Raw genomic sequence first — 13,156 nt, 5'->3', positions numbered from 1 at the left:
CTCTATCTTTCAAGGACAGGTGCGTGTTGCACGCTGAAACCAGTTCGTGATAGGGATCTGTGATTGCAATTATTTAGTCTTAAAACAAGGAATTACCAGTAAGTGAGGGTCATAAGCTGGCGTTTATTAAGTCCCTGCCCTTTGTACACACCGCCCGTCGCTATAAGTGATTGGATTAGTTAGTGAGTTGGTTAGTGAGGTCCTCGGATCGGCCCAGGCGGGGTAGTAGAAGGCCCTGGCAGAGCGCCGAGAATTTAACGATCATTGTGGAAATTTGCATTAAGCATGTATTTAGCTACTGCTAAACATCCAAAAATGTAAGGCCCAAGGCCAGAGGCACCAGGGAGGCAAGTAGTTTCTGAAAGACACATAATGAGTCTGGAGCATGCATTTGCAGTACCCAAGAGGTTTTCAGAACCCCTTACATTTAAAGATCAATGTTTACATTTGCATTAAGCATGTATTTAGCTACTGCTAAACTTCAAAAAATTATAGGCCCAAGGCCAGAAGCTTCAGTTTTCCCGATATTAGGAGCATAGTTGTCCCCCAGATTAGGCAGCATAGATGTCCCCCAGATTAGGACCATAGTTGTCCCCCAGATTAGGCAGCATAGATGTCACCCAGATTAGGCAGCATAGATGTCCCCCAGATTAGGAGCATACTTGTCCCCCAGATTAGGCAGCATAGATGTCACCCAGATTAGGAGCATAGTTGTCCCCCAGAGTGGGCAGCATAGATGTCACCCAGATTAGGCAGCATAGATGTCCCCCAGATTAGGAGCATACTTGTCCCTCAGATTAGGCAGCATAGATGTCCCCCAGATTAGGCAGCATAGTTGTCCCCCAATCAGCGCGGGCCGGTCAGAGCCAATCAAAGGGCCGTATGTGTCAAGCCGTACAATCCCCAGGTCTGCCCCAGAGGGTTTCATAACCAACCACAATAGAGAAAATTTTGTTGTAGTAGCATGGTCAATTTACTCAGACCCATCTGTCATTGGTGGCTGGAAATCCTGGCTGATCCATCCCTGATTCATCTTGACAAACGTCAGTCTCTCCACATTTATTTTTAGTGGACAGACGAGTTCGCCTTGGGGTGACTATGGCCCCGGCCGCACTAAACACCCGCTCTGATGGCACACTACTGGGCGGGCAGGACAGCTTTTCCAGGGCAAACTCCGCTAGTTGCAGCCATAAATCGAGTTTGGCTGCCCAGAAGTCCAGCGGATCTTCTACAGTTGTTGGCAGGGTCAGGTGGAGGTAAGCCATCACCTGCTGGTTCAGGTCCTGCTCCATGTCCACCTGCTGCTGATGAGTAGCTTCACTATGCGGCTGAAGGAAGCTACTCATCAGCAACTGTAGACTCAGGCTGCTGCTGATTGAGCCTGTACTGCTCCTGCCTCCCCTCCCCAGCAGCCGTGGCAGTGGAAGGTGAGCGCAGAGGGCCCCTCGAGTCAGACCTGCGAGTGGATGGACCATGTGGCCGATAGGCATCGGCCAACCGACTACGTAGAAGCTCCCTGAAGTAGGTCAGTTTGTCCTCCCTCTCAGTGGGTGTAAAAAAGGCCCCCATTCTGGGCCGGTAGCGAGGGTCTAATAGGGTGGAGATCCAGAAGTCATCGCGCTGACGAATTTTGACAATTCGGGGGTCACTACGCAAGCAACTCAGCATGCATCGTGCCATTTGTGACAGTGACTCACTGGGACTACCTGCCTCCATCTCCACTGCATACTGCCATGGTGTGTCTGGGTCCTCTGTCTCGCCTCCCTCGTAATAACCCTCCAGCTCCTCTGGCTGCTCCTGCTCCTCCCCTCCTGTCCAATGACCAGGAACACCGGCCATCTCATCCACCGTAAACTGTGCTCCGCTCTGCCCCTCATCATCCTCCTACAGTTCATCCCCCACAGTACTAATGTAGCCTTCTGATGTAGGCGCAACATCTCCATTGTCGTGACCAGCCATGTTTTCAATCCTTTTTTGTAGTAAATGTAGGAGTGAAATTTCATTGTTCATGGCATAATTCGAGCGACTAACAAAAAATGTGGCTTCCTCAAAGGGCCTCAGCAAACGGCAGGTGTCACGTATGAGCTGCCACTCGTTCACATTGAAGTTACACAGGGAAGTACTCCTATCTGCTTGTATCATCAAAAAATCTGTGATGGCTTTTCTTTGTTTGTATAGTCTGTCCAACATATGGAGGGTGGAATTCCAATGTGTGGCAACGTCACAAATGAGACTATGTTGTGGGATACCGTTCTGACGCTGCAGCTCAAGCAAAGTGTGCTTGGCGGTGTACGAGTGGCTGAAGTGCATGCACACTTTCCTTGCCATTGTCAGGACGTCTTGCAAATGGGGTGAAGACTCGATGAACTTCTTGACAACCAGATTCAACACGTGTGCCATGCAGGGCGAATGGTTCACACTTCCTTGTCGCAGCGCGGCCACAATGTTCTTCCTATTGTCGGTCACCATGGTTCCCATTTCCAGATTTCGTGGAGTAAGCCATACTCGGATTTCTTCCCTAATGAACTTCAGCAGTTCCTCCCCTGTGTGACTCCGTTCGCCAAGGCAAACCATGTGAAGGACGGCTTGACACTGCTGTGCCCTACACACGTGGTACGATGAAGGGCCACCGAGATTTGGATGTGCAATGGAGGCCGAGAACACGGGGGAGGAGGAGGCGCACACTGTAAAAGGACCAACTGCCTGGGAGCGAGAGCGTGGAGGAGGAAGCGGTGTGACCTGTCCAAGTTGCTGCTTTGGCTGTGCAGGAACAACATTTACCCAGTGGGCTGTAAAAGACATGTATTGTCCCTGCCCGTAGTTACAGCTCCACACGTCGGCGCTGCCGTGCACTTTTGAACACACCGACAGGCTCAAGGACTGGCTCACCTTCTCTTGTACAAACTTATGCAGGGCTGGTACTGCCTTCTTCACAAATAAATGACGGCTTGGGACTCTCCATCTCGGCTCGGCACAAGCCATCAATTCCCTGAAAGCTGCAGAGTCCACCAGTTGGAAAGGGAGGGACTGCAACACCAGCAACTTGGACAGGAGCACATTCAACTTCTGCGCCGTTGGATGAGTGGGCGCATACTGTTGTCTCTTGGACATGGCTTCGCCCATCGATTGTTGGCGGAATGGCTGACTACGAGCGGAGGAAGCAGGAGTGCAAGAAGGATGGTTTGACACAATGCTCCCTTCGGCTGAGGTGGTGGAGCCTTGGCTGGATGACGGAGGGAGCGGATGGCCACTGGTTGATGCGGCAGGCTGGACCACTACCTCGGAGCCACGGTTATCCCAGGCCACTTTATGGTGGCGAATCATGTGTTGACGCAGGGCCGTGGTGCCGAGATTGGGACCCTGGCCACGCTTCACTTTCTGCCCACAGATTTTGCATGTGACTACGCTAAGGTCCTCCGGATTCTTTATGAAGAACAACCACACCGCAGAGTAGCTGATTTTCCCACCCGTAGTTCGCACTATTTCACTGCTATTGGCGCCGTCTCCAGGAACCCCTGTTCCACTACCTCCCTGAATGGTAGCTTGCAGCGAAGCAGGTGGTCTCCCCCTGGCACGTTTGGCTCCTGAATTTCCACTACTGCCACCACCACGCTGATTGCCAACCGTGCTACCGCCTTGCTGCCTCATAGACAAAGAGCAAATCTCTTCTCCTGATGATGATGAAGCCCCGGCTTCTGCACCCGGCTCCCAATTGCGATCGGCTTCATCATCATCAAAAGATGTGCGCACGTCACTGATGTCCTCCTCGTGTTCCACAAAAGTGTCTGCCTCAGGACTCTGAGCAATTGAAACACCGCCTCCCACGTCACTCTCCGCATCACTACTTGGCCGCATTGCGGAGCAAGGGACGCATGTCTCCTCACATTCTTGGCTGCCCATTAGATGCTGACTGTCCTCTACTACATCGTCCTCGCTAAATAGTGAAGCTGAACCCAAAGCATGAGATACTTCTTTGGGAGAGGGAACAGCATAGGACAAAGGCAATGGGATTACAGGGACTGCTCCCGGGCCATGCCAACTGAGTGTTGTGTCTGAGGAACCCACCGACTCTTGACTGGGGTTGTCAGATGTCGCTTGTGATGATGGGGATGAGTGTGCAAACCAATTGACGAGGAGAGATGGGTCGACGACACGACCGCTGGGTGTTAACGGGAGCTCAGGCCTATTGCTGCGACTCCTGCTGCCACTCGCCCCAAGTCTGCTGCAAACTCTGCCTGACGTTTGTAGGCCTCTGCCCCTTCTCTTTGCACGTCCTGGTACTTCCCTGCCTGACATACTTAGTGCGTTTATGAGGGTACGGAACAGCAGCAGGCGATTACTTACGGCTGTCCTTTCAAAGTATATAGGCCCTAGACAGAATAACAAGTACTAAATAGTACACTACTTGGTTGTATGTATGCCCTTTGCAATGATAAGCGCACTGTTAAGCGTATTTGTACGCAGGAAAAACTTTTTTTTTCTTTAATACACCGGCAGGTGTATAACGTGTGGTATAACACTTAATTTATCACAGAGACAGAAAAAAAGGTTGTATATGGTACACAATTTGCTTGAATTTAGGCCCTTTGCAATGATAAGGCCACTGAAAAAGGGTATTTTTACGCAGGAAAACATTTTTTTTCTTTAATACACCGGCAGGTGTATAACGTGTGGTATAAAACAGAAATACAGGTACTAAATAGTACGCTATTTGCTTGTATGTAGGCCCTTTGCAATGATAAGGCCACTGTTAAGCGTATTTTTACGCAGGGAAACCTTTTTTTTCTTTAATACACCGGCAGGTATATAACGTGTGGTATAACACTTAATTTAGCACAGAGACAGAAAAAAAGGTAGTATATGGTACGCTATTTGCTTGTATTTAGGCCCTTTGCAATGATAAGGCCACTGTTAAGCGTATTTGTACTCAGAAAAAAATGTATTTTCTTTAATACACCGGCAGCTGTATAACGTGTGGTATAACACTGAATTTAGCACAGAGACAGAAAAAAAGTTGGTATATGGTACGCTATTTGCTTGTATGTAGGCCCTTTGAAATGATAAGGCCACTGTTAAGCGTATTTGTACTCAGGAAAAACTTTTTTTTCTTTAATACACCGGCAGGTGTATAATGTGTGGTATAACACTGAATTTAGCACAGAGACAGAAAAAAAGGTGGTATATGGTATGCTATTTGCTTGTATGTAGGCCCTTTGCAATGATAAGGCCACTGTTAAGCGTATTTGTACTCAGGAAAAAAAAAATTCTTTAATACACCGGCAGGTGTATAACATGTGGTAAAACACTGAATTTAGCACAGAGACAGAAAAAAAGGTAGTATATGGTACGCTATTTGCTTGTATGTAGGCCCTTTGCAATGATAAGGTCACTGTTAAGCGTATTTGTACTCAGGAAAAAAAAAATTCTTTAATACACCGGCAGGTGTATAACGTGTGGTATAACACTGAATTTAGCACAGAGACAGAAAAAAAGGTAGTATATGGTACGCTATTTGCTTGTATGTAGGCCCTTTGCAATGATAAGGCCACTGTAAAGCATATTTTTACTCAGGAAAAACGTTTTTTTCTTTAATACACCGGCAGGTGTATAACGTGTGGTATAACACTGAATTTAGCACAGAGACAGAAAAAAAGGTAGTATATGGTACGCTATTTGCTTGTATGTAGGCCCTTTGCAATGATAAGGCCACTGTTAAGCGTATTTGTACTCAGGAAAAAAAAAATTCTTTAATACACCGGCAGGTGTATAACATGTGGTAAAACACTGAATTTAGCACAGAGACAGAAAAAAAGGTAGTATATGGTACGCTATTTGCTTGTATGTAGGCCCTTTGCAATGATAAGGCCACTGTTAAGCGTATTTGTACTCAGGAAAAAAAAAATTCTTTAATACACCGGCAGGTGTATAACATGTGGTATAACACTGAATTTAGCACAGAGACAGAAAAAAAGGTAGTATATGGTAAGCTATTTGCTTGTATGTAGGCCCTTTGCAATGATAAGGCCACTGTTAAGCGTATTTTTACTCAGGAAAAAAGTTTTTTTCTTTAATACACCGGCAGGTGTATAACGTGTGGTATAACACTGAATTTAGCACAGAGACAGAAAAAAAGGTGGTATATGTACGCTATTTGCTTGTATTTAGGCCCTTTGCAATGATAATGCCACTGAAAAAGCGTATTTGTACTCAGAAAAAACTTTTTTTTCTTTAATACACCGGCAGGTGTATAACGTGTGGTATAACACTGAATTTAGCACAGAGACAGAAGAAAAGGTAGTATATGGTACGCTATTTGCTTGTATTAAGGCCCTTTGCAATGATAAGGCCACTGTTAAGCGTATTTGTACTCAGGAAACCCTTTTTCTTTAATACACCGGCAGGTGTATAACGTGTGGTAAAACACTGAATTTAGCACAGAGACAGAAAAAAAGGTAGTATATGGTACGCTATTTGCTTGTATGTATGCCCTTTGCAATGATAATGCCACTGAAAAAGCGTATTTGTACTCAAGAAAAACTTTTTTTTCTTTAATACACCGGCAGGTGTATAACGTGTGGTATAACACTGAATTTAGCACAGAGACAGAAAAAAAGGTGGTATATGGTATGCTATTTGCTTGTATGTAGGCCCTTTGCAATGATAAGGCCACTGTAAAGCATATTTTTACTCAGGAAAAACGTTTTTTTCTTTAATACACCGGCAGGTGTATAACATGTGGTATAACACTGAATTTAGCACAGAGACAGAAAAAAAGGTAGTATATGGTAAGCTATTTGCTTGTATGTAGGCCCTTTGCAATGATAAGGCCACTGTTAAGCGTATTTTTACTCAGGAAAAAAGTTTTTTTCTTTAATACACCGGCAGGTGTATAACGTGTGGTATAACACTGAATTTAGCACAGAGACAGAAAAAAAGGTAGTATATGGTACGCTATTTGCTTGTATGTAGGCCCTTTGCAATGATAAGGCCACTGTTAAGCGTATTTGTACTCAGGAAAAAAAAAATTCTTTAATACACCGGCAGGTGTATAACATGTGGTAAAACACTGAATTTAGCACAGAGACAGAAAAAAAGGTAGTATATGGTACGCTATTTGCTTGTATGTAGGCCCTTTGCAATGATAAGGTCACTGTTAAGCGTATTTGTACTCAGGAAAAAAAAAATTCTTTAATACACCGGCAGGTGTATAACGTGTGGTATAACACTGAATTTAGCACAGAGACAGAAAAAAAGGTAGTATATGGTACGCTATTTGCTTGTATGTAGGCCCTTTGCAATGATAAGGCCACTGTAAAGCATATTTTTACTCAGGAAAAACGTTTTTTTCTTTAATACACCGGCAGGTGTATAACGTGTGGTATAACACTGAATTTAGCACAGAGACAGAAAAAAAGGTAGTATATGGTACGCTATTTGCTTGTATGTAGGCCCTTTGCAATGATAAGGCCACTGTTAAGCGTATTTGTACTCAGGAAAAAAAAAATTCTTTAATACACCGGCAGGTGTATAACATGTGGTAAAACACTGAATTTAGCACAGAGACAGAAAAAAAGGTAGTATATGGTACGCTATTTGCTTGTATGTAGGCCCTTTGCAATGATAAGGCCACTGTTAAGCGTATTTGTACTCAGGAAAAAAAAAATTCTTTAATACACCGGCAGGTGTATAACATGTGGTATAACACTGAATTTAGCACAGAGACAGAAAAAAAGGTAGTATATGGTAAGCTATTTGCTTGTATGTAGGCCCTTTGCAATGATAAGGCCACTGTTAAGCGTATTTTTACTCAGGAAAAAAGTTTTTTTCTTTAATACACCGGCAGGTGTATAACGTGTGGTATAACACTGAATTTAGCACAGAGACAGAAAAAAAGGTGGTATATGTACGCTATTTGCTTGTATTTAGGCCCTTTGCAATGATAATGCCACTGAAAAAGCGTATTTGTACTCAGAAAAAACTTTTTTTTCTTTAATACACCGGCAGGTGTATAACGTGTGGTATAACACTGAATTTAGCACAGAGACAGAAGAAAAGGTAGTATATGGAACGCTATTTGCTTGTATTAAGGCCCTTTGCAATGATAAGGCCACTGTTAAGCGTATTTGTACTCAGGAAACCCTTTTTCTTTAATACACCGGCAGGTGTATAACGTGTGGTAAAACACTGAATTTAGCACAGAGACAGAAAAAAAGGTAGTATATGGTACGCTATTTGCTTGTATGTATGCCCTTTGCAATGATAATGCCACTGAAAAAGCGTATTTGTACTCAAGAAAAACTTTTTTTTCTTTAATACACCGGCAGGTGTATAACGTGTGGTATAACACTGAATTTAGCACAGAGACAGAAAAAAAGGTGGTATATGGTATGCTATTTGCTTGTATGTAGGCCCTTTGCAATGATAAGGCCACTGTTAAGCGTATTTGTACTCAGGAAAAAAAAAATTCTTTAATACACCGGCAGGTGTATAACATGTGGTAAAACACTGAATTTAGCACAGAGACAGAAAAAAAGGTAGTATATGGTACGCTATTTGCTTGTATGTAGGCCCTTTGCAATGATAAGGTCACTGTTAAGCGTATTTGTACTCAGGAAAAAAAAAATTCTTTAATACACCGGCAGGTGTATAACGTGTGGTATAACACTGAATTTAGCACAGAGACAGAAAAAAAGGTAGTATATGGTACGCTATTTGCTTGTATGTAGGCCCTTTGCAATGATAAGGCCACTGTAAAGCATATTTTTACTCAGGAAAAACGTTTTTTTCTTTAATACACCGGCAGGTGTATAACGTGTGGTATAACACTGAATTTAGCACAGAGACAGAAAAAAAGGTAGTATATGGTACGCTATTTGCTTGTATGTAGGCCCTTTGCAATGATAAGGCCACTGTTAAGCGTATTTGTACTCAGGAAAAAAAAAATTCTTTAATACACCGGCAGGTGTATAACATGTGGTAAAACACTGAATTTAGCACAGAGACAGAAAAAAAGGTAGTATATGGTACGCTATTTGCTTGTATGTAGGCCCTTTGCAATGATAAGGCCACTGTTAAGCGTATTTGTACTCAGGAAAAAAAAAATTCTTTAAAACACCGGCAGGTGTATAACATGTGGTATAACACTGAATTTAGCACAGAGACAGAAAAAAAGGTAGTATATGGTAAGCTATTTGCTTGTATGTAGGCCCTTTGCAATGATAAGGCCACTGTTAAGCGTATTTTTACTCAGGAAAAAAGTTTTTTTCTTTAATACACCGGCAGGTGTATAACGTGTGGTATAACACTGAATTTAGCACAGAGACAGAAACAAAGGTGGTATATGTACGCTATTTGCTTGTATTTAGGCCCTTTGCAATGATAATGCCACTGAAAAAGCGTATTTGTACTCAGAAAAAACTTTTTTTTCTTTAATACACCGGCAGGTGTATAACGTGTGGTATAACACTGAATTTAGCACAGAGACAGAAGAAAAGGTAGTATATGGTACGCTATTTGCTTGTATTAAGGCCCTTTGCAATGATAAGGCCACTGTTAAGCGTATTTGTACTCAGGAAACCCTTTTTCTTTAATACACCGGCAGGTGTATAACGTGTGGTAAAACACTGAATTTAGCACAGAGACAGAAAAAAAGGTAGTATATGGTACGCTATTTGCTTGTATGTATGCCCTTTGCAATGATAATGCCACTGAAAAAGCGTATTTGTACTCAAGAAAAACTTTTTTTTCTTTAATACACCGGCAGGTGTATAACGTGTGGTATAACACTGAATTTAGCACAGAGACAGAAAAAAAAGGTGGTATATGGTACGCTATTTGCTTGTATTTATGCCCTTTGCAATGATAAGGCCACTGTTAAGCGTATTTGTACTCAGGAAAAACTTTTTTTTCTTTAATACACTGGCAGGTGTATAACGTGTGGTATAACACTGAATTTAGCACAGAGACAGAAAAAAAGGTAGTATATGGTACGCTATTTGCTTGTATGTAGGCCCTTTGCAATGATAAGGTCACTGTTAAGCGTATTTGTACTCAGGAAAAAAAAAAATTCTTTAATACACCGGCAGGTGTATAACGTGTGGTATAACACTGAATTTAGCACAGAGACAGAAAAAAAGGTAGTATATGGTACGCTATTTGCTTGTATGTAGGCCCTTTGCAATGATAAGGCCACTGTAAAGCATATTTTTACTCAGGAAAAACGTTTTTTTCTTTAATACACCGGCAGGTGTATAACGTGTGGTATAACACTGAATTTAGCACAGAGACAGAAAAAAAGGTAGTATATGGTACGCTATTTGCTTGTATGTAGGCCCTTTGCAATGATAAGGCCACTGTTAAGCGTATTTGTACTCAGGAAAAAAAAAATTCTTTAATACACCGGCAGGTGTATAACATGTGGTATAACACTGAATTTAGCACAGAGACAGAAAAAAAGGTAGTATATGGTAAGCTATTTGCTTGTATGTAGGCCCTTTGCAATGATAAGGCCACTGTTAAGCGTATTTTTACTCAGGAAAAAAGTTTTTTTCTTTAATACACCGGCAGGTGTATAACGTGTGGTATAACACTGAATTTAGCACAGAGACAGAAAAAAAGGTGGTATATGTACGCTATTTGCTTGTATTTAGGCCCTTTGCAATGATAATGCCACTGAAAAAGCGTATTTGTACTCAGAAAAAACTTTTTTTTCTTTAATACACCGGCAGGTGTATAACGTGTGGTATAACACTGAATTTAGCACAGAGACAGAAGAAAAGGTAGTATATGGTACGCTATTTGCTTGTATTAAGGCCCTTTGCAATGATAAGGCCACTGTTAAGCGTATTTGTACTCAGGAAACCCTTTTTCTTTAATACACCGGCAGGTGTATAACGTGTGGTAAAACACTGAATTTAGCACAGAGACAGAAAAAAAGGTAGTATATGGTACGCTATTTGCTTGTATGTATGCCCTTTGCAATGATAATGCCACTGAAAAAGCGTATTTGTACTCAAGAAAAACTTTTTTTTCTTTAATACACCGGCAGGTGTATAACGTGTGGTATAACACTGAATTTAGCACAGAGACAGAAAAAAAAAGGTGGTATATGGTACGCTATTTGCTTGTATTTAGGCCCTTTGCAATGATAAGGCCACTGTTAAGCGTATTTGTACTCAGGAAAAACTTTTTTTTCTTTAATACACTGGCAGGTGTATAACGTGTGGTATAACACTGAATTTAGCACAGAGACAGAAAAAAAGGTAGTATATGGTACGCTATTTGCTTGTATGTAGGCCCTTTGCAATGATAAGGCCACTGTTAAGCGTATTTGTACTCAGGAAAAAAAAAATTCTTTAATACACCGGCAGGTGTATAACATGTGGTAAAACACTGAATTTAGCACAGAGACAGAAAAAAAGGTAGTATATGGTACGCTATTTGCTTGTATGTATTCCCTTTGCAATGATAAGGCCACTGAAAAAGCGTATTTGTACTCAGGAAAAAAAATTTTTTCTTTAATACACCGGCAGGTGTATAACGTGTGGTATAACACTGAATTTAGCACAGAGACAGAAAAAAGGTAGTATATGGTACGCTATTTGCTTGTATTTAGGCCCTTTGCAATGATATGGCCACTGTTAAGCGTATTTGTACTCAGGAAAACCTTTTTTTTATTTAATACACCGGCAGGTGTATAACGTGTGGTATAACACTGAATTTAGCACAGAGACAGAAAAAAAGGTAGTATATGGTACGCTATTTGCTTGTATGTAGGCCCTTTGCAATGATAAGGCCACTGTTAAGCGTATTTGTACTCAGGAAAAAAAAAATTTCTTTAATACACCGGCAGGTGTATAACATGTGGTATAACACTGAATTTAGCACAGAGACAGAAAAAAAGGTAGTATATGGTACGCTATTTGCTTGTATGTAGGCCCTTTGCAATGATAAGGCCACTGTTAAGCGTATTTTTACTCAGGAAAAACATTTTTTTCTTTAATACACCGGCAGGTGTATAACGTGTGGTATAACACTGAATTTAGCACAGAGACAGAAAAAAAGGTGGTATATGTACGCTATTTGCTTGTATTTAGGCCCTTTGCAATGATAATGCCACTGAAAAAGCGTATTTGTACTCAGAAAAAACTTTTTTTTCTTTAATACACCGGCAGGTGTATAACGTGTGGTATAACACTGAATTTAGCACAGAGACAGAAGAAAAGGTAGTATATGGTACGCTATTTGCTTGTATTTAGGCCCTTTGCAATGATAAGGCCACTGTTAAGCGTATTTGTACTCAGGAAACCCTTTTTCTTTAATACACCGGCAGGTGTATAACGTGTGGTATAACACTGAATTTAGCACAGAGACAGAAGAAAAGGTAGTATATGGTGCGCTATTTGCTTGTATTAAGGCCCTTTGCAATGATAAGGCCACTGTTAAGCGTATTTGTACTCAGGAAACCCTTTTTCTTTAATACACCGGCAGGTGTATAACGTGTGGTAAAACACTGAATTTAGCACAGAGACAGAAAAAAAGGTAGTATATGGTACGCTATTTGCTTGTATGTATGCCCTTTGCAATGATAAGGCCACTGTTAAGCGTATTTGTACTCAGGAAAAACTTTTTTTTCTTTAATACACTGGCAGGTGTATAACGTGTGGTATAACACTGAATTTAGCACAGAGACAGAAAAAAAAGGTGGTATATGGTACGCTATTTGCTTGTATTTAGGCCCTTTGCAATGATAAGGCCACTGTTAAGCGTATTTGTACTCAGGAAAAACTTTTTTTTCTTTAATACACTGGCAGGTGTATAACGTGTGGTATAACACTGAATTTAGCACAGAGACAGAAAAAAAGGTAGTATATGGTACGCTATTTGCTTGTATGTAGGCCCTTTGCAATGATAAGGCCACTGTTAAGCGTATTTGCACTCAGGAAAAAAAAAATTTCTTTAATACACCGGCAGGTGTATAACATGTGGTATAACACTGAATTTACCACAGAGACAGAAAAAAAGGTAGTATATGGTAAGCTATTTGCTTGTATGTAGGCCCTTTGCAATGATAATGCCACTGAAAAACCGTATTTTTACTCAGGAAAAACGTTTTTTTCTTTAATACACCGGCAGGTGTATAACGTGTGGTATAACA

This window comes from Hyla sarda, chromosome 1 (assembly GCF_029499605.1).
Source record: "Hyla sarda isolate aHylSar1 chromosome 1, aHylSar1.hap1, whole genome shotgun sequence".
Classification (NCBI taxonomy): domain Eukaryota; kingdom Metazoa; phylum Chordata; class Amphibia; order Anura; family Hylidae; genus Hyla; species Hyla sarda.
The sequence above is the reverse complement of the archived record's forward strand: the minus strand, read 5'-3'. Positions refer to the sequence as shown.